Here is a 26908-nt window from a genome sequence, read left to right as displayed (position 1 = left end):
CTGTCAAAAAGTGATTTAATTAATATGGTTTACCCAGTCTCTAGAGCCAAGTGCCTTCAGAAAGTATTCATACCCCTTGACTTATTCCACATTTTGTTGTGTTACAGCCTGAATTCAAAATGGATTATATGTATTTTTTCTCTCACCCATCTACACACATTACCCCATAATGACAAAGTGAAAACATTTTTGGGGGACATTTTTGCACATTTATTCAAAATGAAATACAGAAATATCTCATTTACGTAAGTATTGACACCCATGAGTCAATACTTTGTAGAAGCACCTTTGGCAGCGATTACAGTTGTGAGTCTTTCTTGGTAAGTCTCTAAGAGCTTTCCACACCTGGATTTTTCAAAATTTGCCCATTATTCTTTTCAACATTTTTCACACTCTGTTAACTTGGTATTTGATCATTGCTTGACAACCATTTTCAGGTCTTGCCATAGATTTTCAAGTAGATTTAAGTCTAAACTGTAACATTCACTCAGAAACATTCACTGTCTTCTTGGTAAGCAACTCCAGTGTAGATTTGGCCTTGTGTTTTATGTTATTGTCCTGCTGAAAGGTGAATTCATCTCCCAGTGTGGTAGAAAGCATACTGAACCAGGTTTTTCTGTGAATACTTTCTGAAGGCACTGTAGTTCAGCATAACGTCTAAAATCAGGCATTAGCACCCAAAAAAATTACTTGGGCCCCTGCACCATCATGTGATGCATGCATATCCTAAGTGGAGCATGCTGTTCTTTTCTCTATTTTTATATTCTATCTATCGCTCTCTCTCTCGTCAGTCAGTGTTCTGCCTCTCTTCTAGACAGTCAGTCAGTCGTACTGGTGGCTGGCTGTCTGGCCCTCGTCCTCATCAGACCTTAATGCCAGCTGAATAGGACAGCTGTGTTGACAGTCTCTGTGCAGGGCCCCAGTGCATCACGGGGCATGGCCTTTGTGATCAGCCCTTATCTGAGCATGCTCCACTGCCTCTCCACTTGCACTGGCGCGACCTCCGTTCACCCCCTGCACAACATGAGAGGGAGAGAACTTGTCGGTCGGCGCATTGGCATGGAGCAGACTGTACTGTAGTCTTCCCTCTGACTGAGTACAGCAGCAACTTCATAGATGCATCCAAAATGGCACCCTATTCCCAATATAGTGCACTACTTTTGACAATAATAATAAATAATAAATAATATGCCATTTAGCAGACGCTTTTATCCAAAGCGACTTACCAGTCACGCGTGCATAAATGTTTGTGTATGGGTGGTCCCGGGGATCGAACCCACTACCTTGGCGTTACAAGCGCCATGCTCTACCAGCTGAGCTACAGAGGACCACCTATGGGCATTGGTCAAAAGTAGTGCACGATATATGGAATGGGGAGCCATTTGAGACACAGCCCACCTCACTGCTTTATAACTTCTGCAGAGGTTACTAACTTCAGTGGCCTCATCACAGCCTCATTTGGACCTGAGTGTCGCTCCACAAATTAAAATACGTTTTGTGTTTATGTTGATCTGTCCACTGCACCAAGTAGATACAGTATTTCCTAAGGAAGATGACCCTGACCCTGATAGTTTGGTAGGATATAAGTGTCATAGCCAACTTGTTGTTTTGGTATCCAGTAAGAGTAAAGAGAGGGCAGGAGTCACTCAGAGTAGAGTCACCAAGTATCATCCTACCCCACGGTGTTGGCCCTGGCATTGACCCCTCACTGTGTTCCCATATCAGCCACTCAACACACTGTCCTGTCCTGGCCTCCTGTTAATGCAATCACAGCAACACATGGGGGAGTATAGTAGAGGGCAATTCCATGGTGTTAGAGTAAGAAAAATCAATGATTGCAAAGTTAAATAAACCAACAACTATATGCACATGGGCTACTTTTAGCAATTTCCACAGATAATTTTTTTTTTAAAGCACATTTACCTGAAAAACAGTCCAAATGCAAAGTTTGGTAACAGAATGACAGTTTGTGCCGTTTGTGCAGTCATTCTGTTACCAAACTTTGTTCTTCAAGTAAATGTGTTTTTGTAAAATGTTCTGTGGATAATGTTAAAAGTAGTCCTTGTGCATAGTTGTATGGTTTGTTTAACTTTGCAATCATTGGTTTTTGTTTGACATACATTTTAAAGTGAAAAATCTCAGTCTCAGTGTCACTCTCTTACCATGGAATTGCCCTAGAGTAAAAAATGGTCTGTTGATGGTTGAAACGCTTCATCATCTCAAGGGCACACTTGTCCATTTTGGATGGGGGAAATAAAGTGATATGATGGAGCTCAGCTTATAGTAAATAATGTGTGCGTATATTGAGAAGAAGAGGTGTTTTTGCATAGCAGCCCTTATCTGACTGAACACTGTATTTGCTACAGCTGTTTTAAGGTTAAATACATGTAGGCCTATAAGGGTACAAATAAAACATTGTAGAAATATTGAAAGTAAAATCACAGCCAATCATCCCCTCTGTAAAAGATAACATTTAACAAAACACATTGTGTAACACAATTTAGACTACACTAGACTTCCCACGGTTCCTAAGTAAATATATTCAATATTGCAGTGTTTTCTTTTATATAAGACATTTTGTGTGTCATGTAAGGTCAGTGTGCCGTGAAGGAGTCAACCAACCAGTGGTGGTTCTCAGCATTGTCCCAGCATGCCCTATAAACCTGACAGTGGGGACAGGAGCTCGAACTTGCGTGGCTGTTTCCTAGGCCTCTGGCTGGCCCATGTGACCAGACTAAACAAGCCAGTGCCCTCTAGTCTACTGGACCAAAGTTCAACCACTCCATCCAAATGCCTGCAAGCAATTAGACATCCACATGCAAAGCTGCAGGAGGGGGGCTAGGGAAGGGGAGGGGGAGGTTACTCTAGGGCGTTTGGCACTGTTGCCATAGCAAAGCCGACACTCACTCTGCTGCCTGCATCCCGCTTTAAGAAAGGTCAGGTAGATCATCTGTCTTTTGTTCAATTTTCTTTTTTTCCCCTCTCCTTGTCCTCTTCTGCTCAGCTACGGTTGCCTGGGTAAAAACGGAATCGTAATTTTCTTTTACAGGCTTGTGGAAGAAGAACAGAAAGTTACAGTTGCACTTCAAAGCAACATTTTACAAAAATAAACAATAGCTGTTCGCTGTGAAGGGTATGAAGGATTAAAGTTGATGATGTGTTTTGGTGTTATTTGCATGTCTTGTTAATGGAGATGTGGACGTGAAGCCGAACGTTCTTGTTCGACGTCTCACGCCTTTGCAACCATAGGACATTTCTAATTTTATATCACGCTTTACTTTTTTCCACATTGTGCCTCCATGCATACTAACCTAATGACCATTTACCAATGCTTTGGACCAAAGTCCAAAAAATAAGACAACATGGAGCATATAACCATAATTAGGAATCATCATAATGCTGTAGGAGTGCAGACTACTTCAACCCCAATACTCCCCCCTCCCAGAACACCCTTCATGCACCCAGCCCCCACCCCTGTGACGCAGCACCCCTCAGGCCTGACCCCATAGCACAGGCAGGCATTTGATTTGTTTCCTGATCCATCAGCCCCTCCACAGGAACAACTGTCCTGCCCCCATTGTGAAGAACCAAGGGGAGGTGGGACGACCTCTATTCACCCTCTACCCCATCACCTCCGCCCCCATCCTCATCTCAAAATGTACAAGACATCAGGTCATTGCTGTCTGTCCAGTGTCTACACCCCCCCCAATATCATCATGTGTTCTATTAGCCCTATGCATCCATTTTGCACCAGTCAAACCTCCTATTCTTGTTGTGGTTCAGATCAAAATAATAATAATAATAATAATAATAATAATAATAATATGCCATTTAGCAGACGCTTTTATCCAAAGCGACTTACAGTCATGCGTGCATACATTTTTGTGTATGGGTGGTCCCGGGGATCGAACCCACTACCCTGGCGTTACAAGCGCCGTGCTCTACCAGCTGAGCTACAGAGGACCAACATGTAGCTAGCAGAGAATGGCTAACCAGAGAGAGAGAGGGAGAGGGAACCTGAACTGCCTCCACCCGCCTTGTTTTCATCTGAACTGCGTCGACCCGAGTGTGTCTGAATCATTCTTGACATGCTCCACTGCCTCTCTCCTTCTCTCTCTTTTTAATGTTTGATGTCTCTGGAGGGAGAGAGAGGCGGGAGAGAGGAATGAAAGACGATGTGAGAGCAAGAGAGAGAATGAAAGGGACTGAGAGCGAGGGAAAGAGTGTGCAAGAGAGAAAGAGGGGGGCTGTGAGAGTGATCAGCATTTAGCCAATGAGTGACCCCCATAGATAGATGGTGTGTTGAGCGATCAGGTTGTCTGATGAACAGACTTGGGTAGCTCAGGAAGGTGTGAGATGCAGACTTGGGTCCAAATAGTATTTGAAATCGTTCAAGTACTATGTCTGCTTGATTGAGTCTGCCTTGAGTACCAGATGGGTGGGTTTTAAACTTTCTGGGGCTATTCCATTGGTTCCATTGTGCCAGGCAGGGGCGTCATGCACCCCAAAAATCTGAAGGGGCACAAAATACGTAAGGAAGGATGGGGGGTGGTCAGGAATAGGGGTTAGGCCTCCCATCCGTAAATTGGAGAATTTAGAATTTTTCTAACACCTGAAACAGCTTTTTCCTGCAATCTGGAGCCATAACCATTATGCTTAATTCTATGTAAGAAAACATTTGTTTTTTAAAAGTTTTTTTTTACAAAATATGCTTCCCTGCAAAAATTTAAAGGAATGTGAGTCTTATTCAGTACATTTAGTAATTGCTTGCTCTCCCTCAACGTGATCAAGACAAAGGAGATGATTGTGGACTACAGGAAAAAAAAGAGGACTGAGCACGCCCCCATTCTTATCGACAGGGTTGTAGTGGAACAGGTTGAGAGCTTCAAGTTCCTTGGTGTCCACATCACCAACGAACTATCATGGTCCAAACACACCAAGACAGTCGTGAAGAGGGCACGACAAAGCCTATTCCCCCTCAGGAGACTGAAAAGATTTGGCATGGGTCCTCAGATCCTCAAAAAGTTATACAGCTGCACCATCGAGAGCATCCTGACTGGTTGCATCACCGTCTGGTTTGGCAACTGCTCGGCCTCCGACCGTAAGGCACTACAGAGGGTAGTGCGTACGGCCCAGTACATCACTGGGGCCAAGCTTCCTGCCATCCAGGACCTCTATATCAGGCGGTGTCAGAGGAAGGCCCTCAAAATTGTCAAAGACTCCAGCCACCCTAGTCATAGACTGTTCTCTCTGCTACCGCACGGCAAGCGGTACCGGAGCGCCAAGTCTAGGTCCAAAAGGCTTCTCAACAGCTTCTACCCCCAAGCCATAAGATTCCTGAACAGCTAATCATTGCTACCCGGACTATTTGCACTGCCACCCCACCCCCACCCCCCTCTTTTACGCTGCTGCTACTCTGTCTATTATTTATGCATAGTCACTTTAACTCTACCCACATGTACATATTACCACAATTACCTCGACTAGCCGGTGCCCCCGCACATTGACTCTGCCCCGGTACCCCCCTGTATATAGCCTCCCTACTGTTATTTTATTTTACTGCTGCTCTTTAGTTGTTAGCTTTTTTTCTATTTTACTTACCACTTAAAAAGAAAAAAGAAAAAACATTTTTAAAAATTGCATTGTTTTTTTTTTTTGTTTTTTTTCGGGGGGAATGGATCAGCTTAATATTGCATCTTCTATCAATGTAATTGTCTCCATCACTTCCAATCCCCCATGTTTATTTTTATTTTTTATATATATATTCCCCTTTATTACTTTTCAACCCCACCATCCTTTCCCTACTTGGAGTAAATTAGTGAACAACAACGCCCAGGCCTCTACTTCCGGTCTATACTTACTATCTACACCTTATGGACAGAGTTAATTTTACAATAATTCTCTCTCTCTATATATATATATATATATATATATATATATATATATATATATATATATATATATATATATATTTTTTTTTTTTTTTTTTTTTGCTCCTGAACTTCTTCTACTCTCAACCTCTCCGATCATTTTCATGATGTCCATCCGGTTTGCTTCTAAATGCCATATCTTTCTAACTGTGCTCTTTCCCAAAAGCTCCCAACATACAACCTATATATTTATTATGGACACAGTATGCTTACATTATTAGCTATCTTTGTTATTATTTGTTGTTATTTGTTATTAGTCCCATCCTTCAACTCTATTCAATACCTCCCACCTATCTCTTAACACCATCCATATAGGATTTCTATTTGCCATATATATTTCAACCGTACTGTGATGTTTTACAAAAGTTCTGAACCTTTCTATTCTCATTGCTTCTACAGATTGTGAATTAAAAATAAACATTTTTGCTAAAAGTATTATTATATTATTGATTGATTGACTATGACTTTTCAGATCACCCAGTAATGCTATCTGCAAGGTTAGTTCCAGGTAAATATTGCAATCCTTTAGCCATTCCTGGACCTGTGTCCAAAAACAAGCTACAAATGGACAGAACCAAAACAAATGATCTAATGATTCTGTCTCTTCACAGCAAAATCTGCAGAGCTGGGAAGATTGTATCCCCCATATAAATAACATTATATTGGTAGCAAGAATTTTATATAATAATTTAATAATTTTTGAATCCGGTGTCGTTTTGCGTGTCAGTTCATAAACACTATGCCATGGGATCGGTACGTCAAAGATCTCTTCCCAACTATTTTGCAATCTATATGGGACGGCTGTCAATCCTTTGGTCCTTAAGTGAAACTGATATACTTTTTTATTTATCACAGTTTTCCTTAACCAATTATGTTCTTTAATGCAAGGCCGACAGACAAGTTCCTTACTTTCTCCCCCCTTCAACTTTCCTCTTCCACTTTTGCGGTAAGGCTGCAATTATTTGGTTGTAATTTTGGGTTGAGCAGACATTTCCATATGTTTTTGTTAGCTGCATGTGCGACATAACTCCACCAGTCCTACCGATGATATCATTTACTGAAGATTATACCTTTTTTTAAACATTCTGTCAAAAAATAAAGGTTTTTTGTCAATTAGTATATTTGAATTTAACCACAATATTTGTTGCATTATTTGTTCTGTCGTTTCTGGAGGATTAAATTGAAATTGCAACCAACTTTCTATGGCTTGTTTTAGAAATAGTGACATTTGGGAGATTATTTCCTTTTCAAATAACTGAAAGTGAGAGGTTGTAATCTGAATAAAGGGAAAAATGCCTTTCTTGAACAGTGGGTGAGACAATCTTACTAATTTGCTTGAGAACCAGTTCGGATTTAAGTATAACTTTTGGATGACTGAAGATTTTAGAGAGATTTTAAAAATGGCATTGTTGGTTAAGGGCTTGTAAATAAGCATTTCACTGTAATGTCTACACCTGTTGTATTCGGCGCATGTGGCAAATAACATTTGATTTGATTTGATCTCTATAGTCTACCAATCTTGCCAGCAGGTATGCCAGCTAAGATAGTTAGACAAGCTAGCGCTAACTTGATTGATAGCCTGAAATGGCTTATAATAATATAATATAATATGCCATTTAGCAGAAGCTTTTATCCAAAGCGACTTACAGTCATGTGTGCATACATTTTTACGTATGGGTGGTCCCGGGGATCGAACCCACTACCCTGGCGTTACAAGTGCCATGCTCTACCAATTGAGCTACAGAGGTAGCTAGTTATGAGGTTGGGAGATTGGGAACCTATCTGGGCTAGCTAAAGCCAACTTCATAAAATTGCTAGCTGGCTAGTAGTATTACAGAGAAACAACAACAAAACATGTAATGTGGTCCTCTGTAGCTCAATTGGTAGAGCATGTGCCCCCCAGATTTGTCCTGAGGGGGCACGTGCCCCTGTGCCTCCTATGGGCAATGACGCCGAAAATGAAAACGTGTCAGTTTGTCACTTTCACGTGGTTGGAGTAATATGTTCAACTACTTAAGACAATGGCTCAAATCTAGGTTGTGCCTTCAGATTTTGAGAAAATCAACAACTAAGGAAGAATTTTTCACTTCTTTCAATGACTTCTCAAACCCTGGCCTGGTCTGCTTGGTCTGTTTTGCAAGCGTTCCCGGAAGTCTCACGATGTTACACCTCTGGGTTTAGAAACTCTGTGGCTCAATCAAGCACAGCTAAAGTATTTGAAAAGGGTTAATACTATTTGAACCCAGTGGTGTGTGCGATGTAACTGTTATGGTCTTTGTTCTCGCTGGGCTGTAGTTTCAGTTGAATAGGATGCTAAGGCTAGTCTGGCTAACACCTAAAACTCTCAGTCCTCCTGACTTCAGAGTCTGGAATGGCTCTTTGATGTTGTCGGCACAATGCGTCGACAATAAAGGGGGCTGTGCTTTTACTGTTTGGTTCTCCTCTGTGTCTTTATCACTCAAACACCCAGCCACACACAGCCCCCAAGCGCCACCCCCTTCAATTACAATAGTTGTATTTTGAAATCCAAACAACGAGAGGTCTCAACCCCTGAGAAAATAATTGCATTTGAGAGAACCAATCAAAACCGTTGCACAATTTCTGAGCAAATATTGCATTAACAAACAGCCTCCTTTTTCAGACCAGTGTGGCCACAGCTCTCCCTGCGCTGTGAGTCACGTGGGTCACGTAAGCCAGGCTATGCTAAGGCCCCACTGACCCCTAACCTCCCAGCCACAGTAAACCCTGGCTGGCATACATTCTAAAATAAATAACACATTTTCCAGTGTGCTCAGTGTGTGAATCTTCTGCATAGTAAGAAGTTGGCTACATTTCCTAAATCCAAAAGGTGTGGATCAGTGGCAAAAACTAACTTTTAATTCTAAAACTGGGCAACCATTTTGTTGAATTGAAGTCAGGCTACTGTTTTGGTTGGTTGGTGTGCTGCAATATTCTATCCAGGCAGAGAAGGGCCTGCATAGGCCTCTGTTAATACTGTGTATGTCCCAAATGGCACCCTATTCCATATATAGTGCACTACTTTCATTTTACATTGACATTTTAGTCATTTAGCAGACGCTCTTATCCAGAGCGACTTACAGTTGTGAGTGCATACATTTTCATATTTGTTCGTACTTTCAACCAGAGCCCCAGTGTAACTCTAACGTTTTTCCCTCTTCATCTTTCAGATAACTGCCAGACGACCCCAACGTAGAATGGAGCATCTCAATGGCCTCCTCTCTAATCCTGAAGCACATCAGAGCACACTCCATCAACCTGGTATGATGATCAACTCATCGACAAATCTCACTATTATTTCTAATCCTGAAAAATGCTGGATCATTTGTATAGACTGTTGTGTGTATATCAGTTTTGGCACCACAGTCTCATGATCATTGTCAATAGTGTTTTGTATCTGCATATGTCTCTCACAGGCTTCCCAAGCTCCACTAATAATGAAATGAAAGAGGGCCATGTCTTTCTTTCTCTGTATTAACCCCACATTACATGTAAACTAGCCTGATCCCAGATTGGTTTGTGCTGTCTGTCTTGCCAACTCCTATAGTCATTGTCATGCAACATAATGGCAATGAGCATAGGAGTTGGCAAGACGGCGCAAACAGATCTGGGACTAGGCGACATGTAAACATCTCTCAGGAACAACATGGCTGCTGTCTGCAGCAGCAGAATGTGGTTGTGGTGCTAGTTGGAGTTCGGGTCACTGTTGGCATGTTTACTCCCAGATTTCTATCAACCGCACAAAGACGTTCCAGGACATTTACCAAAAGGAATTTGGGAATTGAGATCTTAACTATTTGTTTTTTTTATGTCTGCCCTTAACCATTAGTATTCTGACAAAAGCTGAATGCAGTCTTTCTCAGATAAATAAATAAGCATGAGAGGGCACAGCAGGATGCTAGCAGTTTCACTTAAGAACCAAACAGCTCAGTGTAGGCTATCCTACTGATGTGTTTTTTTAAATCAAAGACAACAATGGATGGTCATGTCTTCCCCCATCCTGTTAAGGATTATGCACAAAGATTTACTAAATCATAAAAGTTAAATATAATATTTCCCATAATATAACCTATTCCTATTGGTTTACTGCTGTTAGAGTTTTTAGCATGTTAAGTCTAAGCCTAGAATAAGCAAAGAAAGAGTTAAAGCAGATATCCACTTCTCTCCCCGCTTGCTTTGGCAACACCTAATATTTATAGAAACTGGTGTTTTTATGTGTAATTATATATTTTTGTCTCATCCAAGTAGGGTTGGGAATTGCCAGGGACCTCACAATACGATATTATCACGACACTTAGGTGCCGATTCTATATGTATTGTGATTCTATACTGTGATTTTATTGCGATTCGATGTTCCAAACATATTGCTCACCATATGTCTTCTACAGAGGGTCAAGAGAGAGCCAGGAGAAAATGAGTATTGATCAGTCATGGAAATAAAAGTGCTGAAAACGAATTGGCTCCCTATTTTAAAAGAAGATGGAGAACAAGCTATGAAGGAAAAAAACAGGAGTTTTGGTGCAGCTACAGCAAACTAGCGCAAAAATTATATTGCGATTTTGTCAAAAATTATACAATACGATATATTGTCAAAAATTATATCTCTATGTAACTGTATCCATTTTTTCCCCCCCATCACTACTTAAACTCTGACAGATGTAAAATATCTCCCTCAGGCCAGTACATGGCAAGGGATTCTCTCTGCTCTGAGCACACAGTTCATGGGTTAAATTAGAAGGTGGGTGGTGTCCTACTTTATGTTTGGTTTCAGGGGCATAATCATGGTCATCGTTTAGCCTCTGCCTATATCACTCTCAAACTGATGCGTCTTTAGTCAAGTTATTTTACTTTCCCTTTGACCTGCTTTCTCCTCTTTTTCCCATCTTCCCTTAGTTCTCTTGTGAACACGCATGCAAGCAGAAATAGGCTCTTAAATATCAGTTGTCTCCTGCCAAGACTGTGCATCCCAAATGGCACCCTATTCTGGTGCACTACTTTTGACCAGGGCCCAGGTCAAAGAACTGCACTAGATAGGGAATATGGTGCCATTCGGGATGCAGGCAGAGACACAGATATTCAAGGCAAGCTTCCATTAACCAGACATAAAATGTATCTACACTGAAGAAAAATATAAACGCAACATGTAAAGTGTTGGTTCCATGTTTAATGAGCTGAAATAAAAAGATACCAGACATTTTCCATATGCACAAAAAGCTTTATTTCTCTCAAACTTTGTGCACAAATTTGTTTACATCCCGTTAGTGAGCATTTCTCCTTTGCCAATATAATCCATCCACTTGACAGTTGTGGCATATCAAGAATCTGATTAAACAGCATGACCATTACACAGGTGCACCTTGTGCTGGGGACAATAAAAGGCCACTCTAAAATGTGCAGTTTTGTCACACAACACAATGCCACAGATGTCTCAAGTTTTGAGGGAGTGTGCAATTGGCATGCTGACTGCAGGAATGTCCACCAGAGCTGTTGCCAGAGAATTGAATGTTCATTTCTCTACCATAAGCCCCTCCAACGTTGTTTTAGAGAATTTGGCAGTACGTCCAAACGGCCTCACAACCGCAGACCATGTGTAACCACACCAGCCCAGGACCTCCACATCTGGCTTCTTCACCTGCGGGATCGTCTGAGACCAGCCACCCGGACAGCTGATGAAACTGTGGGTTTGCAGAACCGAAGAATCTCTGCACAAACTGTCAGAAACCGTCTCAGGGAAGCTCATCTGCGTGCTCGTCGTTCTCACCAGGGTCTTGACCTGACTGCAGTTTAGCGCCGTAATCGACTTCAGTGGGCAAATGCTCACCTTCGATGGCCACTGGCGTGCTCAGTCCCTTCCTGTACTCCCTATTCACCCATGACTGCATGGCCAAGCACGACTCCAACACCATCATTAAGTTTGCCGATGACACAACAGTGGTAGGCCTGATCACAGACAACGATGAGACAGCCTATAGGGAGGAGGTCAGAGACCTTGCCGTGTGGTGCCAGGTAACAACCTCTCCCTCAACGTGATCAAGACAAAGGAGATGATTGAGGACTACAGGAAAAAGAAGAGGACCGAGCACGCCCCCATTCTCATCGACGGGGCTGTAGTGGAGCAGGTTGAGAGCTTCAAGTTCCTTGGTGTCCACATCACCAACAAACTATCATGGTCCAAACACACCAAGACAGTCGTGAAGAGGGCACGACAAAGCCTATTCCCCCTCAGGAGACTGAAAAGATTTGGCATGGGTCCTCAGATCCTCAAAAGGTTCTGCAGCTGCACCATCGAGAGCATCCTGACTGGTTGCATCACTGCCTGGTATGGCAACTGCTCGGCCTCTGACCACAAAGCACTACAGAGGGTAGTGCGTACGTCCCAGTACATCACTGGGGCCAAGCTACCTGCCATCCAGGACTTTTATACCAGGCGGTGTCAGAGGAAGGCCCTAAAAATTGTCAAAGACTCCAGCCACCCTAGTCATAGACTGTTCTCTCTGCTACCGCACGGCAAGCGATACCGGAGCGCCAAATCTCGGTCCAAAAGGCTTCTTAACAGCTTCTACCCCTAAGTCATAAGACTCCTGAACAGCTAATTAAATGCCTACCCGGACTATTTGCATTATTTCCCCACCCCCTCTTTTACGCTTCTGGTACTCTCTGTTTATTATCTATGCATAGTCACTTTAACTCTACCTACATGTACATATTACCTAAATTACCTCTACTAACCTGTGCCGGTACCCCCTTTATATAGCCTCGCTACTGTTATTTTACTGCTGCTCTTTAATTATTTAAATTTTTTACTTATCACTTATATTTCTTAAAACTGCATTGTTGGTTAAGGGCTTGTAAGTAAGCATTTCACTGTAAGGTCTAAACCTGTTGTATTCGGCCCATGTGACAAATACAATTTGATTTGATTTGAAGTGTGCTCTTCACAGATGAATCCAGGTTTCAACTGTACCGGGAATATGGCAGAGCGGCATCGTGTGGGCGAGCGGTTTGCTGATGTCATTGTTGTGAACAGAGTGCCCCATGGTGGCGGTGGGGTTATGGTATGGGCAGGCATAAGCTATGGACATCGAACGCAATTGCATTTTATCAATGGCAATTTGAATGCACAGAGATACCGTGACTAGATCCTGAGGCCCATTGTCCTACCATTCATCCACTCATGTTTCAGCATGATAATTCAAGGCCCCATGTCGCAAGGATCTGTACACAATTCCTGGAAGCTGAAAATGTCCCAGTTCTTCCATGGCCTGCATACTTACCAGACATGTCACCCATTGAGCATGTTTGGGATGCTCTGGATCGATGTGTACGACAGAGTGTTCCAGTTCCCGCCAATATCCAGCAACTTCGCACAGCCATTGAAGAGGAGTGGGACAACATTCCGCAGGCTACAATCAACAGCTTGATCAACTCTATGCAAAGGAGATGTGTGGCGCTGCATGAAGCAAATGGTGGTCACAACAGATGCTAACTGGTTTTCTGATCCACGCCCCATACTTTTTTAAAAAGGTATCTGTGACCAACAGATGCATATCTGTATTATCAGTCAAGTGAAATCCATAGATTAGGGCTTAATGAATTTAACTCAGTAATGTCTTTGAAATTGTTGCATGTTGGGTTTAATATTTTTGTTCAATGTATTTATTTAGCATATAGCCTACATTTCACATTGATATTTGATAGCTATCTTATGTTATGGCATAAAGTATCTTCAAATTAATATTTTTGTTGTTTCAGGTGCTGACCTTCAATGGAAGAGGAGTGAGTGGCCATAGCAATCACACTGCCATCTACAAGGCTGTCAGGTACGAACTAGACTATGTCCTTAAAACACTGTCCGTCATTGTAAGGCGGACCTGTGTGTGTCCTTTAGATTTAATTGTATTTTAATAGTGTGTTCTTCATCTGTTTGTGGAAAGCACATGCCGTCCCAAGGGAAGTACTCTAAGAAACACATTGTCCACAGATCCAGGACCTATTCCAGAAACCAGCTCTGTAGGCTACATTCCGAGACTCCATAATTATAAAGCATACACACACCACATGCTAAAAATCTCGGCACACATCAACCTCCCTTCCCCCCACCCCCCTACAAACACACACACATACAAAAACACACTCCACCGCTGGATCTGCAGATGGCCCTGCTCTCAGAAACCCACACAAAATCACGTCCTAACGAGAGTAGGGAGGAGAACTAGCGAAGGAGAAGAGGAGAGAGGAGGTCTGGAGAACTGGAGAGGACACCAGTCCAACAGTAGCATCAGACTATTGTGAAATGAAATAAAGACTGTTTTTGTGTTTGGTTGTATCATAGTCTCATGTGATAAACTAATAGATGTTAAAAATGTAGTAGCTGGCCAGCGCGCACAGGAGATTTGGTTTTGGGTTCCCTCAGCAATTATTGTGATGTGTACTGTAGCTGCATTACAGTGTAGTAAGGTTTACACAGTAAGTGAAGAGAACAGATGTGTTCATTGACTAGTGCTTCCTGCTCGGTCACTTCCTCTCTGAGCAGCCTGGTCTCATAGGCTAGACATGACATAGTAAATGTTAATCGTGACACTGAAATTAGTATATGTTACGTTTGGTATGGTTACATAAGACAGATGATTACTTAAGGCAAGGTCAGGGTGGATGGTTGGGCGTATAACGTGAATGTATAACAACCCAAAGGTTGCGAGTTTGAATCTCATGATGGACAACTTTAGCATTTGAGCTAATCAACAACTTTTCAACTACTTACTACTTTTTAGCTACTTTGCGACTACTTACCATGTTAGCTAACCCTTCCCTTAACCCTTTTAGCTAACCCTTCCCCTAACTATTCCCCTAACCTTAACGCTAACACCTAGCCTAGCTAATGTTAGCCAGCTAGCTAACGTTAGCCACCTTGCTAGAATTCGTAACATATACATTTAGCAAATTCGTAACGTATTGTACGTTTTGCAAATTCGTAATATATTGTACTTTTTTCAAATTCTTAACATATAATACGAAATGGGTGATGGACATTCACAAATTAATTCATACCACATGAAACGTAACATATCATACTAAATGGAGTGTCTCGGATTTACGTACAGAATCATATGAAATGCTCTGAGACCAGATTGCTCTGAGCTGAGCCTCCCTGGCTCTCCTCCAACACCCAGACCTCATCTCTTGTCTGGAAGGATGAGTGTGTGGTGTGTCCAGATCTGAATCAAGAGTCTGAATATTATGTAAGAGGAAGGTTTGAATCAGACGTAAGGCAGATTCATCTTGGCCAAGATGGAGTTAACAAGAGAGAAAGAGTGGGAGAGGAGAGGTAGAGTTACTGTAGCGAGTGTTGAATGTGACATTAGACTTAGACCCACAAGTGATGCACACCATTTTCTCCACTGTGCCAAATCCTCAGGATGTAGAGGGAAAACTATGTGGAAGTGAATGTATAAGGCCATCTGTATTTCCTCAACTTGGATTAAGTCTCCAATGAGAGGTTGTACTAAACAGGGAAGAGGAGAAGTGAAGTTTTCTCTAGTTTCAGACACTGATGAGAGTGGGAGAGGAGAGGTAGAGTTACTGTAGAGTGTGGAATGTGACATGGAACATCCAGAGACCATAATCCATCCATAAATGATCATGAACCACATGACAATTCATTAGAAAACATAAACAGGTTGACAACCATCCCAAATTGCATATTATCTTATTCCTAACATTTGAGAGGTTACTTTGCTGCCTTGCTACTTTCCCTTGTGAAGGCTTAAAGATGTTGACCTTTTACCCATTTGAGCTGCAACCAGGGAAACGGAACCTTCGGGTTTAATATGGCTGGAAGGGCCATACTGTGTCCTGATAATTATTGTGTATTGTTCACTCACACGAAGTCTTTCACTGCCCAGAACTTTGGCAGTGTAATTAGTTCCCTGTCCAGATTTTATGTAACTTTTTGTCTCATAGGAAAACCTGGGGAAAGCAAGTAGGCCTATCTGTAGGATTTTCTTGCAAGTCAAAGATTTCATTTGACCAAGCCCTTATCAAATACCTGTATTCAGATAATCATTGTCAGCATAAGGGATTTAGCCTATTATAAATTACACATCTAAAACAATTTGCATCAGTTACAGGACATTGCATGTTGGTAAATTGAGTTTTGAACAACAGATCTAAATTGGTACATGTATAAGCTCGTAAGGACAAGAAGGGAGAACTGATCTAAAGCAGTGTAGTTGGAACTGGAGCCTAAGCAAAGACCGCCACCTACTGTTGAAATTAGTGTCACTTGCACTTAGTCAGCTGGTGGCAGTAAGGAGTAGGTAGGGACACAACAAACTGGGTGATATTCCTGTAATTGTAAATAGGCTGAATATGAATTAAGTACCTAAAAATCCTGCAGGTACTTTATTCTTAGTCAGCCTATTCATAATTACAGTAATAAAAGACAAAGGGCATTTTACAAGTGGACCTACAACTCCCCTTTATCACAGTCGCCATCTGTCCCTTTCTCCCAGCTGGATGTGAATCTATTCCCATACAACAACACCCTCCCTCCTCTGTTACACTTGTGTTTCCGCCAACTCTTTATGACTTTGGCCTTTGTAAGATAGTGGAGCCACATCATCACAGCCCCTCCTAAAGCTTTACACTGCTTAGGCCAGGGTACAATTTTTAAACCCCTCTTAATGTAGCAGATGGGCAGATCTCTTTCTCTCTTGTTAACTCCATCTTGGCCTAGATTAATCTGCCTTACGTCTGATTCAAACCTTCCTCTTACATAATATTCAGACTCTTGAATCCAGCTGTCTGGATCTTGACTCTTATTGTGAATTAAGTGTAAATTAAGTAGTTACTGCTATTACTAGATAATGTTATTACTGTGCCACATCATGGCTCACAGTAGAAAATATTGCATGTTTTAAGTGTTATTAGACTTATAGAGTGGGACTTTCTTGATCACTGTTTTGATCAAACAAGACCATTTACCACTCTATACCCTGTCCTCCTTCCCCTTAATCTAGAGAACAGACAAGAGAGATGACACATTTCTATTACTATAGGGTGTGAGATCAACCTGTTCATTAGATTTCTGCCAGGAACCTTTTATCTAATGATGAGCATTGTTGAGAGAGGGTTGTTTTTTCACAAGTTGATTAGCTGTAAACATGCCACACCCAGACCTTAAAGTGTGTGATTTCAAATTGGTGTTCAGTGTTGAGAGAGAGAGAGATAAGCCTCAATGTGATTCTAAAGCCTGTTAGCAAAGCTGCGTACTATACTCCCCTCTCATTTTCACCAGCTTACCTAAAGCCTCTTTTGCCCCATGAACCATTTACTGTAGATATCCAAGTTTCACAGTCTCCTCAAAAGATGTAAATGATCAGTGTTTTTCATTGACATTGAGTGACATGTTGCTTAAGGCCAGACACCACACCCTCATAGGGTAATTGTTTTCCCTTAATCATATCACAATCAACTTTTACCAGTTGAATGTAGACACAAATATAATACTTTTTTGTATAAAAAAGAAATCTGAAATATCTTATTAGAATATGCAAATTACGCAATATTTAATTACAGTGCATTCAGAAAGTATTCAGATCCCTTCACTTTTTCCACATTTTGTTACGTTACAGCCTTATTCTAAATTGGATTAAATAAATAAAAAATCTCATCAATCTACACACAATATACCCCATAATGATAAAGCCAAAATAGGTTTTTAGAAATTTTATCAAATGTATTAAAAATAAAAAACAGAAATACCTTATGTAAATAAGTATTCAGAACCTTTGCTATGAGACTCAAATTTGACCTCATGTGCATCCTGTTTCCATTGATCATCCTTGAGATGTTTCTACAACTTGATTGGAGTCCACATGTCCAATCAATTGAATTTACCACATGATTTGGAAAGGCACACACGTCTATATAAGGTCCCACAGGTGACAGTGCATGTCAGATTAAAAACCAAGCCATGAGGTCGAAGGAATTGTCCGTAGAGCTCCGAGACAGGATTGTGTCGAGGCACAGATCTGGGGAAGGGTACCAAAAAATGTCTGCAGCATTGAAGGTCTCCAAGAACACAGTGGAAGACGTTTATAACCACCAAGATTCTTCCTAGAGCTGGCCGGCCAAACTGAGCAATTGGGGGAGAAGGGCCTTGGTAAGGGAGGTGACCAAAAACCCGATGGTCAGACTGACAGAGCTCCAGAGTTCCTCTTTGGAGATGGGAGAACCTTCCAGAAGGACAACCATCTCTGCAGCACTCCATCAATCAGGCCTTTATGGTAGAGTGGCCAGACGGAAGCCACTCCTCCGTAAAAGGCACATGACAGCCCGCTTGGAGTTTGCCAAAAGGCACCTAAGGACTCTCAGACCATAAGAAACAAGATTCTCTGGTCTGATGAAACCAAGGTTGAACTCTTTGGCCTGAATGCCAAGTGTCACATCTGGAGGAAACCTGGCACCATCCCTACGGTGAAGCATGGTGGTGGCAGCATCATGCTGTGGGGATGTTTTTCAGCGACAGGAACCGGGAGACTAGTCGGGATCGAGGGAAAGATTAATGGAGCAAAGTACAGAAAGATCCTTGACGAAAACCTGCTCCAGAGCGCTCAGGACCTCTGGGGCAAAGGTTCACCTTCCAACAGGACAACGCATGAGCGGCTTCGGGACAAGTCTCTGAATGTCCTTGAGTGGCCCAGCCAGAGCCCGGACTTGAACCCGATCTAACAGACCTGAACAGACCTGAAAATAGCTGTGCAGCGACGCTCCCCATCCAACCTGACTGAGCTTGAGAGGATCTGCAGAGAAGAATGGGAGAAACTCCCCAAATACAGGTGTGCCAAGCTTGTAGCGTCATACCCAAGAAGACGAGGCTGTAATCGCTGCCAAAGGTGCTTCAACAATGTACTGAGTAAAGGGTCTGAATATTTCCGTTTTTTATTCTATAAACCAGTTTTTGCTTTGTCATTATGGGATATTGTGTGTAGATTGATGAGGGGAAAAAAACATTTTAATCCATTTTAGAGTAAGGCTGTAACGTAACAAAATGTGGAAAAAGTTAAGGGGTCTGAATACTTTCCGAATGCACTGTAAATGTGTGTATATTTACATATCGCACAAATCAATTTTTCTGGACACTGGATGAAGTCATTTTGTTAAGACACTCTAGGACCGAACTTGTCCAGAGCAGATTGTGGATTAATACTTTTTTCATCTTTCTATCTTTAAGATACTTTCAATGCGTTTTTGGCGCATTTTTGAAAATAACATTTTATTTAAATTAACAATTCCCTCTGGGCAAGTCTGGAGAATACAGTACCAGTCAAAAGTTTGGACACACCTACTCATTCCAGGGTTTTTCTTTATTTTTACTATTTTCTACATTGGAATCATGTACTAACCAAAAATGTGTTAAATAAATCAAAATATATTTTATATTTGAGATTCTTCAAATAGCCACCCTTTGCCTTGATGACAGCTTTGCACACTCTTGGAATTCTCTCAACCAGCTTCATGAGGTAGTCATTTCAATTAACAGGTGTGCCTTCTTAAAAGTTAATTTGTGGAATTTCTTTCCTTCTTAATGCGTTTGAGCCAATCAGTTGTGTTGTGACAAGGTAGGGGTGGTATACAGAAGATAGCCCTGTTTGGTAAAAGTCCCTATTATGGCAAGAACAGCTCAAATAAGCAAAAGGAAATGACAGTCCGTCATTACTTTAAGACATGAAGGTCAGTCAATACGAAAAATGTCAAGAACTTTGAAAGTTTCTTCAAGTGCAGACGCAAAATCCATCAAGCGCTATGATGAAACTGGCTCTCAAGAGGACCACCACGGGAATGGAAGACCCAGAGTTACCTCTGCTGCAGAGGATAAGTTCATTAGAGTTACCAGCCTCAGAAATTGCAGCCCAAATAAATGCTTCACAGAGTTCAAGTAACAGACACATCTCAACATCAACTGTTGAGAGGGGACTGTGTGAATCAGGCCTTCATGGTCGAATTGCTGCAAAGAAACCACTACTAAAGGACACCAATAAGAAGAAGAGACCTACTTGGGACAAGAAACACGAGCAATGGACATTAGACCGGTGGAAATGTGTCCTTTGGTCTGGAGTCCAAATTTGAGATTTTTGGTTCCAACCGCTGTGTCTTTGTGAGACGCAGTGTGGGTGAACGGATGATCTCCGCGTGTATTTCCCACCGTAAAGCATGGAGGAGGAAGTGTTATGGTGTAGGGGTGCTTTGCTGGTGATACTGTCTGTGATTTATTTAGAATTCAAGGCAAACTTAACCAGCATGGCTACCACAGCATTCTACAGCGATACGCCATCCCATCAGGTTTGGGTTTAGTGGGACTATCATTTGTTTTTCAACAGGACAATGACCCAACACCTCCAGGCTTGGTAAGGGCTATTTTATCAAGAAGGAGAGTGATGGAGTGCTGCATCAGATGACCTTGCCTCCACAATCCCCTGACCTCAACCCAATTGAGATGGTTTGATATGAGTCGGACTGAAGAGTGAAGGAAAAGCAGCCAACAAGTGCTCAGCATATGTGGGAACTCCTTCAAGACTGTTGGAAAAGCATTCCAGGTTAAGCTGGTTTAGAGAATGCCAAGAGTGTGCAAAGCTGTCATCAAGGCAAAGGGTGGCTATTTCAATAAATATATTTTGATTTGTTTAACACTTTTTTGTTTACTACATGATTCCATATGTGTTATTTCATAGTTTTGATGTCTTCACTGTTATTCTACAATGTAAAAAAATAGTACAAATAAAGAAAAACCCTTGAATGAATGACTAAAATGTAAATGTAAAGGGAAATTGCAGTTAAAGAGAAGTACACTAAATTTATACTACAAACAACAAACACATATTTAGACCGAATCACATCTCTTCAAAGAAAGTTACTAAATATAGTCCAGTTTGAAATGGTCTTTTAAATTGTGTAATTTAATGTAGTGAGCTTTGAAATTATTGATGTCCATTTTAAAGTGGTTAAAATTCATTAAAATGTTAATGATGGTAGTATGATAAACAAAATAAAACATTTCACATTTTTGACAATTTTTATGTAAACCTTTTGAAAATACTAAGATTACTGGACCAAAATGCCAACAAATCTCAAGATTGATAGGTGTAGATGCAAAAAAGATAGTTCAGCCTGTGGTGCCTGGCCTTAAGTGGTACACTAACTAGGTTTCTCCTTTCTGCCACAGACTGCAGTCTCCTCTCTCTGTCAACCATCGGTGTCCTCAGGAAGTACCTCTCCTTCCTGGAGTTGCCTATCAGCTGGCTCCTCCCATCAGATCTCTGCTGCATCATAGGCTCAAAGGGATACGGCAAAGTTAAGGTGAGTCATCATAAGCCTACATTAGACCTCGAAATAGACAAATGTTACGTCAGTTCTACAAACATCCCTACTCTTATTATTAGGGGACAAATGTCAATGATACATGCAATAGCCTACCCAATGTTTAGTTAGAGTGAGGCATGTATAAAAACAGCATTGGGTTTTACATCCGCAAGTGTAAAAGACTATGCCTAAGCTCGGAGTACACAAAGTAAAAGTCCTTGTTCTCTCTTTCTCTATAAAAGTGAAATGAGGTCTCAACACCTGAGTTGACTGGTACTGACCCTGGCACTAAGAGTGCATGTAAAGTCTTTGACTATGAATATTGATGCAGGGTAAAAGCATGAATCTCTCCAGCAGTTATAATCAATCTGTATGTCTGTAACAACTGATGTCCAGCAAGGGGTGTCTGACAATTTTCTCTAACTCTGATAGATATTTCTCTAGTCTAATAGACCCCCCTCCTTTCTATTCACCAGAGGGCCATGCTCTGTCACCGTACTCAGCTCCTGTGGTTTCGTTACCTCTAGATTTGGTTTTGACGCTATATGATTGTCAACACATTCCAAGTTATTGATCAAGGACCAAATAATCTGAAGATCTATTAGTCTTCTGAGAACATTATTACTTGGGTTTGTTAATCTTACAGTATGTAGTTACATCTGTTTGCTCTGATTTTTATGTTTTGCCTTATCTGACATATTCCGATTATTGATCATATAGCACTGATATATCCAGAATGAACTATTGTTGAAGGAAATACGTTATTAAAGTCTATTTTCCTAGTCAAGAACAGTTTACTTATGATTCCTAATACACTACTATTCTCAGTTTACCGTACAAATGTTGACATAAATGAATAGTGAATTTGCCAAATATAAGAAACATTTGCATACATTGACTGTAACCAAACAGGGTAGGTTTGGTCTTTTTATTTTTGGAAATGATATACAATAGTTTAGAACAAATGTTCAAATTGTTCATGAACCAATAAAGTTAATTTGATTTAGAATAAAAAGTTGTCTCAGTTATAACACAATAAGGGACTGTGTTTTATCTCAGCTGTGTGTGTCTGCTACAGGCTTAGACAAGTCTCTGATATTTGGGTAGTTCTACATGGTCTCCTCCTACTTCTGCCTACAGAACTTCTCTACTGTCACACTGCGTACTGTACCTGGGTCCGAACAGTGTGGAGCTATGTCTGGGGTGGGAACAAACACACACCCAAACCCGTCGGTTCAGTTTCATGCATGTGAGACACACCAACATGTTGCTATCCTCCCTGTTTTACCACAAACAACAATACAGGGTGTGTTTCAGGTTTACATAAAAAGGTAAACATGACTGTTACTGTGTTTGTTACTGGTCGTCCTTACCATCTCCATCAGGATTGGAGTGTGGGGTGTAGAAACTTTGGACTCCACAGGTCCTAAAGAAGGTGTGCATGGCAGCGTGTGTATTGAATGTATATGTGGTCAGATTATCCATACCCTGTAAAACAAGATAATCAAAATACGTTTTTAAACGTTAATTGCAGGATTCACTACCAATGAACCTGAACCATATATGAATAGATTTTGAGTGACACCTCTATACATATGAACGTTATCCAACCTTTAAAAGGGTAAACTGATTCTTTGGCACAATATAATGATAGTTCTGCTTCTTGGTGCAAATTCTACAGCTAGGTAAAGAAACATGGGTGAGTCATTTTGTCATACTACATTTCTTTCATGAATTGCAGTAATTATGTTATGTCCAGTTATTGCATTATAACATTGAGACATGAGTCATGACAGTTCCCCATTTGTGATTAGGGCCGTTTTTTCTCATTCTCAGTCAGACCTGTATCTCTATTCCATCACTATTAAAAAGGATGCCTTGATGTCCAGTGTTTGTTAAACCATTCTGTTCAATGTGAAAAGATCAGATGCTCTCCATTTTTTTAAATTAACGATACGCTGTCAGGTATTATTGGAATGGTAAAGAACCGGTATACTCGCAATCGAAAACGATAAGTTCTGGGGAATTCCAGACTTCGAATCGGACAGCCCCACAATGGCATGCGCCTGTGTGCTTCACGTGATCCATCACCAGTCACACCCCGTGTAAAGACAACACAACCTATTTAGACTGTTCGTGAGGCATTACTTAATGATTATTTTCAGAACTGACAGCGACTCCTTTTTTCTTCCGGTTACACCCCGTTTTCCCGTGTAACCTTTCAATGGAATGGAAAGCGAATTCCAGTCTATTCATGAAACATTCCACCAAACAAGATAGTGACACATCTCAACAAGTTCCCTTGTTTACATGGAATCACGTGGCGTCTACCACTGTTGCCACCTTCTTCTGTAACCATAGTCACATGCACTGAGGCATAATAAGAACGTTCACATGTCCTTGCCAAGTAGCTCAACTCCTCCAAGGCAATGAGCGTAGACTAGAGTTTTTTAATTGAACCTCCGAGTCGCTATGCGTAGAAACTTTTTTTTTAAAGGACATTCTTAAACACTTACCTTGTACCTATGTTTGTCCTCAGTTGTTGCGTGCCTTTCTTTGTTTGCTGAAATCCATACATTTTAATAAAACGGAAATCAAATACAACCACAGACTATTTCCTTATTGCTGTTACTCTGATGGCAACTCAGTGTGAATGCGCATGTGCCAATTGAATCTCAAAAAGGAAACAGTCGGTTTTTGAGTTAGTTAGCCAGCGTATAGTCCTAAAATCCGGAAACGAGTTACCTGTGGTTCATTCAGCCATTCTTATAGGGAAAGAATAGGGTTTTGGGAGAAACGCTGAAAATAAGGTCTGAGGTTAACACAGGTTTAGGGAGATCTTATTCATTTTGTTCTATGAGATAATATCAGTCAGTTAAAGCTGCCACATATTCACATAGAAATGTGAGTTATAAATCTGTCATTCTCATTTAAGCAAGTTTAATAAGCGGTATATCTGTTCTATGTGTGCTATTTCTATGCTTCCCGTGCTTAAATTTCATTTTTGCGTCTTTTACTTTCGGTTTTGTCCACCAGCTTCAAACAGTTGAAAATACAATATTTTTAGTTATGGAAAATATATTTTACAGCGGTTTAGATGGTACAATGATTCTCTACACTATACTTGCTTGTTTTGTCACATAAACTGAAATTAGGCTAACTATTACAATTTTTGCAACCAGGAAATGGCTGAGCGATTTCTGCATAGTGCATTTATGAATTATGAAGCCTATATATGCTTTTTTGGATTACATAAAGTCTTCAAAATTCACAAAAAGTTAGCTGATGAAGATTATCTCATAGAACAAAACGTATAAGATGTCCTAAGCCTGTGTTTACCACAGATCTTTCGGCGGTTATCTAAAAACCCTCCAGAAACTTTTCACATAGGCTTTGTCCAATGAACCATGGTGGAGTTAGTGCCTACAAAAGGACGCAATTACTATTGCTCTCTATTTGATTGACGTTTTATTAAAAAGTATGTATTTTAGCAAACAAAGAAAGGCAATCAACAACATAGGACAAACGTATGTACATGGTAAGGGTTTAAGAATTTACATTTTTGAAGTATCAACTCATAGTGAGTCGGAGGTTCATTTAAAAAACTCTAGTCTGCGCTCAACTCTGTGGAGGAGTTGAGGTGCTTGGCAATACATGTCCCAACCTACATGCTGAATAATCATTCTGTCCCAAAACACTGATAGGTCTACTACTGTATCCAAAGCTAATGAGTAGCTTGGTGGTAACAGTTGACAAACAAACACTCAAGGTTAATTAAATTGACATGTTGGGGTCCTTACCCTGTAAGCAGTCTATGGACAAGGTATGACAGCAATCCATGCTTTGGTTTAGTTTCCTGGCACTGTTTCCAAATGGTAACGTTTTAGCATTTGGGGCACAAATCCCATTCAAGTCATGGTACCGATATTAAATTTTTTTGCGCATCATGTTCAAATCATCTATAAGTGATTTTGTTGAGCTTCACAATCAATTTTAGATATTTTCGATAACAAGTATTTGATACACTGCCGATTTTGCAGGTTTTCCTACTTACACAGCATGTAGAGGTCTGTCATTTTTATCATAGGTACACTTCAACTGTGAGAGACGGAATCTAAAACAAAAATCCAGAAAATCACATTGTATGATTTTTAAGTAATTAATTTGCATTTTATTGCATGACATAAGTATTTGATACATCAGAAAAGCAGAACTTAATATTTGGTACCGAAACCTTTGTTTGCAATTACAGAGATCATACGTTTCCTGTAGGTCTTGACCAGGTTTGCACACACTGCAGCAGGGATTTTGGCCCACTCCTCCATACAGACCTTCTCCAGATCCTTCAGGTTTCGGGGGCTGTCGCTGGGCAATACGGACTTTCAGCTCCCCTCCAAAGATTTTCTATTGGGTTCAGGTCTGGAGACTGGCTAGGCCACTCCAGGACCTTGAGATGCTTCTTACGGAGCCACTCCTTAGTTGCCCTGGCTGTCTGTTTCGGGTCGTTGTCATGCTGGAAGACCCAGCCACGACCCATCTTCAATGCTCTTACTGAGGGAAGGAGGTTGTTGGCCAAGATCTCGCGATACATGGCCCCATCCATCCTCCCCTCAATACGGTGCAGTCGTCCTGTCCCCTTTGCAGAAAAGCATCCTCAAAGAATGATGTTTCCACCTCCATGCTTCACGGTTGGGATGGTGTTCTTGGGGTTGTACTCATCCTTCTTCTTCTTCCAAACACGGCGAGTGGAGTTTAGACCAAAAAGCTCTATTTTTGTCTCATCAGACCACATGACCTTCTCCCATTCCTCCTCTGGATCATCCAGATGGTCATTGGCAAACTTCAGACGGGCCTGGACATGCGCTGGCTTGAGCAGGGGGACCTTGCGTGCGCTGCAGGATTTTAATCCATGACGGCGTAGTGTGTTACAAATGGTTTTCTTTGAGACTGTGGTCCCAGCTCTCTTCAGGTCATTGACCAGGTCCTGCAGTGTAGTTCTGGGCTGATCCCTCACCTTCCTCATGATCATTGATGCCCCACGAGGTGAGATCTTGCATGGAGCCCCAGACCGAGGGTGATTGACCATCATCTTGAACTTCTTCCATTTTCTAATAATTGCGCCAACAGTTGTTGCCTTCTCACCTAGCTGCTTGCCTATTGTCCTGTAGCCCATCCCAGCCTTGTGCAGGTCTACAAGTTTTCCTGATGTCCTTACACAGCTCTCTGGTCTTGGCCATTGTGGAGAGGTTGGATACTGTTTGATTGAGTGTGTGGACAGGTGTCTTTTATACAGGTAACGAGTTCAAACAGGTGCAGTTAATACAGATAATGAGTGGAGAACAGGAGGGCTTCTTAAAGAAAAACTAACAGTTCTGTGAGACCCGGAATTCTTACTGGTTGGTAGGTGATCAAATACTTATGTCATGCAATAAAATGCAAATTAATTACTTAAAAATCATACAATGTGATTTTCTGGATTTTTGTTTTAGATTCCCTCTCTCACAGTTGAAGTGTACCTATGATAAAAATTACAGACCTCTACATGCTTTGTAAGTAGGAAAACCTGCAAAATCGGCAGTGTATCAAATACTTGTTCTCCC

The 26908-nt window shown here is 41.2% G+C and overlaps 1 long non-coding RNA gene and 1 pseudogene across 3 annotated transcripts; one reads left to right on the top strand and one right to left on the bottom strand.

Moving 5' to 3' along the window:
* Positions 1 to 22586, top strand: part of LOC121579437 — a 37689-nt pseudogene extending 15103 nt beyond the window's left edge.
* Positions 574 to 23938, bottom strand: LOC121579439. 3 transcript variants are annotated; one of them, XR_006002914.1, is made up of 4 exons: positions 23825 to 23938; positions 22682 to 22796; positions 2908 to 3014; positions 574 to 1014 (listed from the first exon to the last, which is right to left on the bottom strand). It is a non-coding gene; the product is annotated as an uncharacterized LOC121579439 (long non-coding RNA). The 3 variants fall into 3 exon arrangements; XR_006002915.1 differs by lacking the exon at positions 574 to 1014 and adding an exon at positions 1340 to 1755; XR_006661660.1 differs by lacking the exon at positions 574 to 1014 and having other exon boundaries at positions 2110 to 3014.
* Positions 23939 to 26908: the final 2970 nt, after the last annotated feature.

This window comes from Coregonus clupeaformis, chromosome 13, assembly GCF_020615455.1.
Source record: "Coregonus clupeaformis isolate EN_2021a chromosome 13, ASM2061545v1, whole genome shotgun sequence".
Classification (NCBI taxonomy): domain Eukaryota; kingdom Metazoa; phylum Chordata; class Actinopteri; order Salmoniformes; family Salmonidae; genus Coregonus; species Coregonus clupeaformis.
The sequence above is the reverse complement of the archived record's forward strand: the minus strand, read 5'-3'. Positions and strand labels throughout refer to the sequence as shown.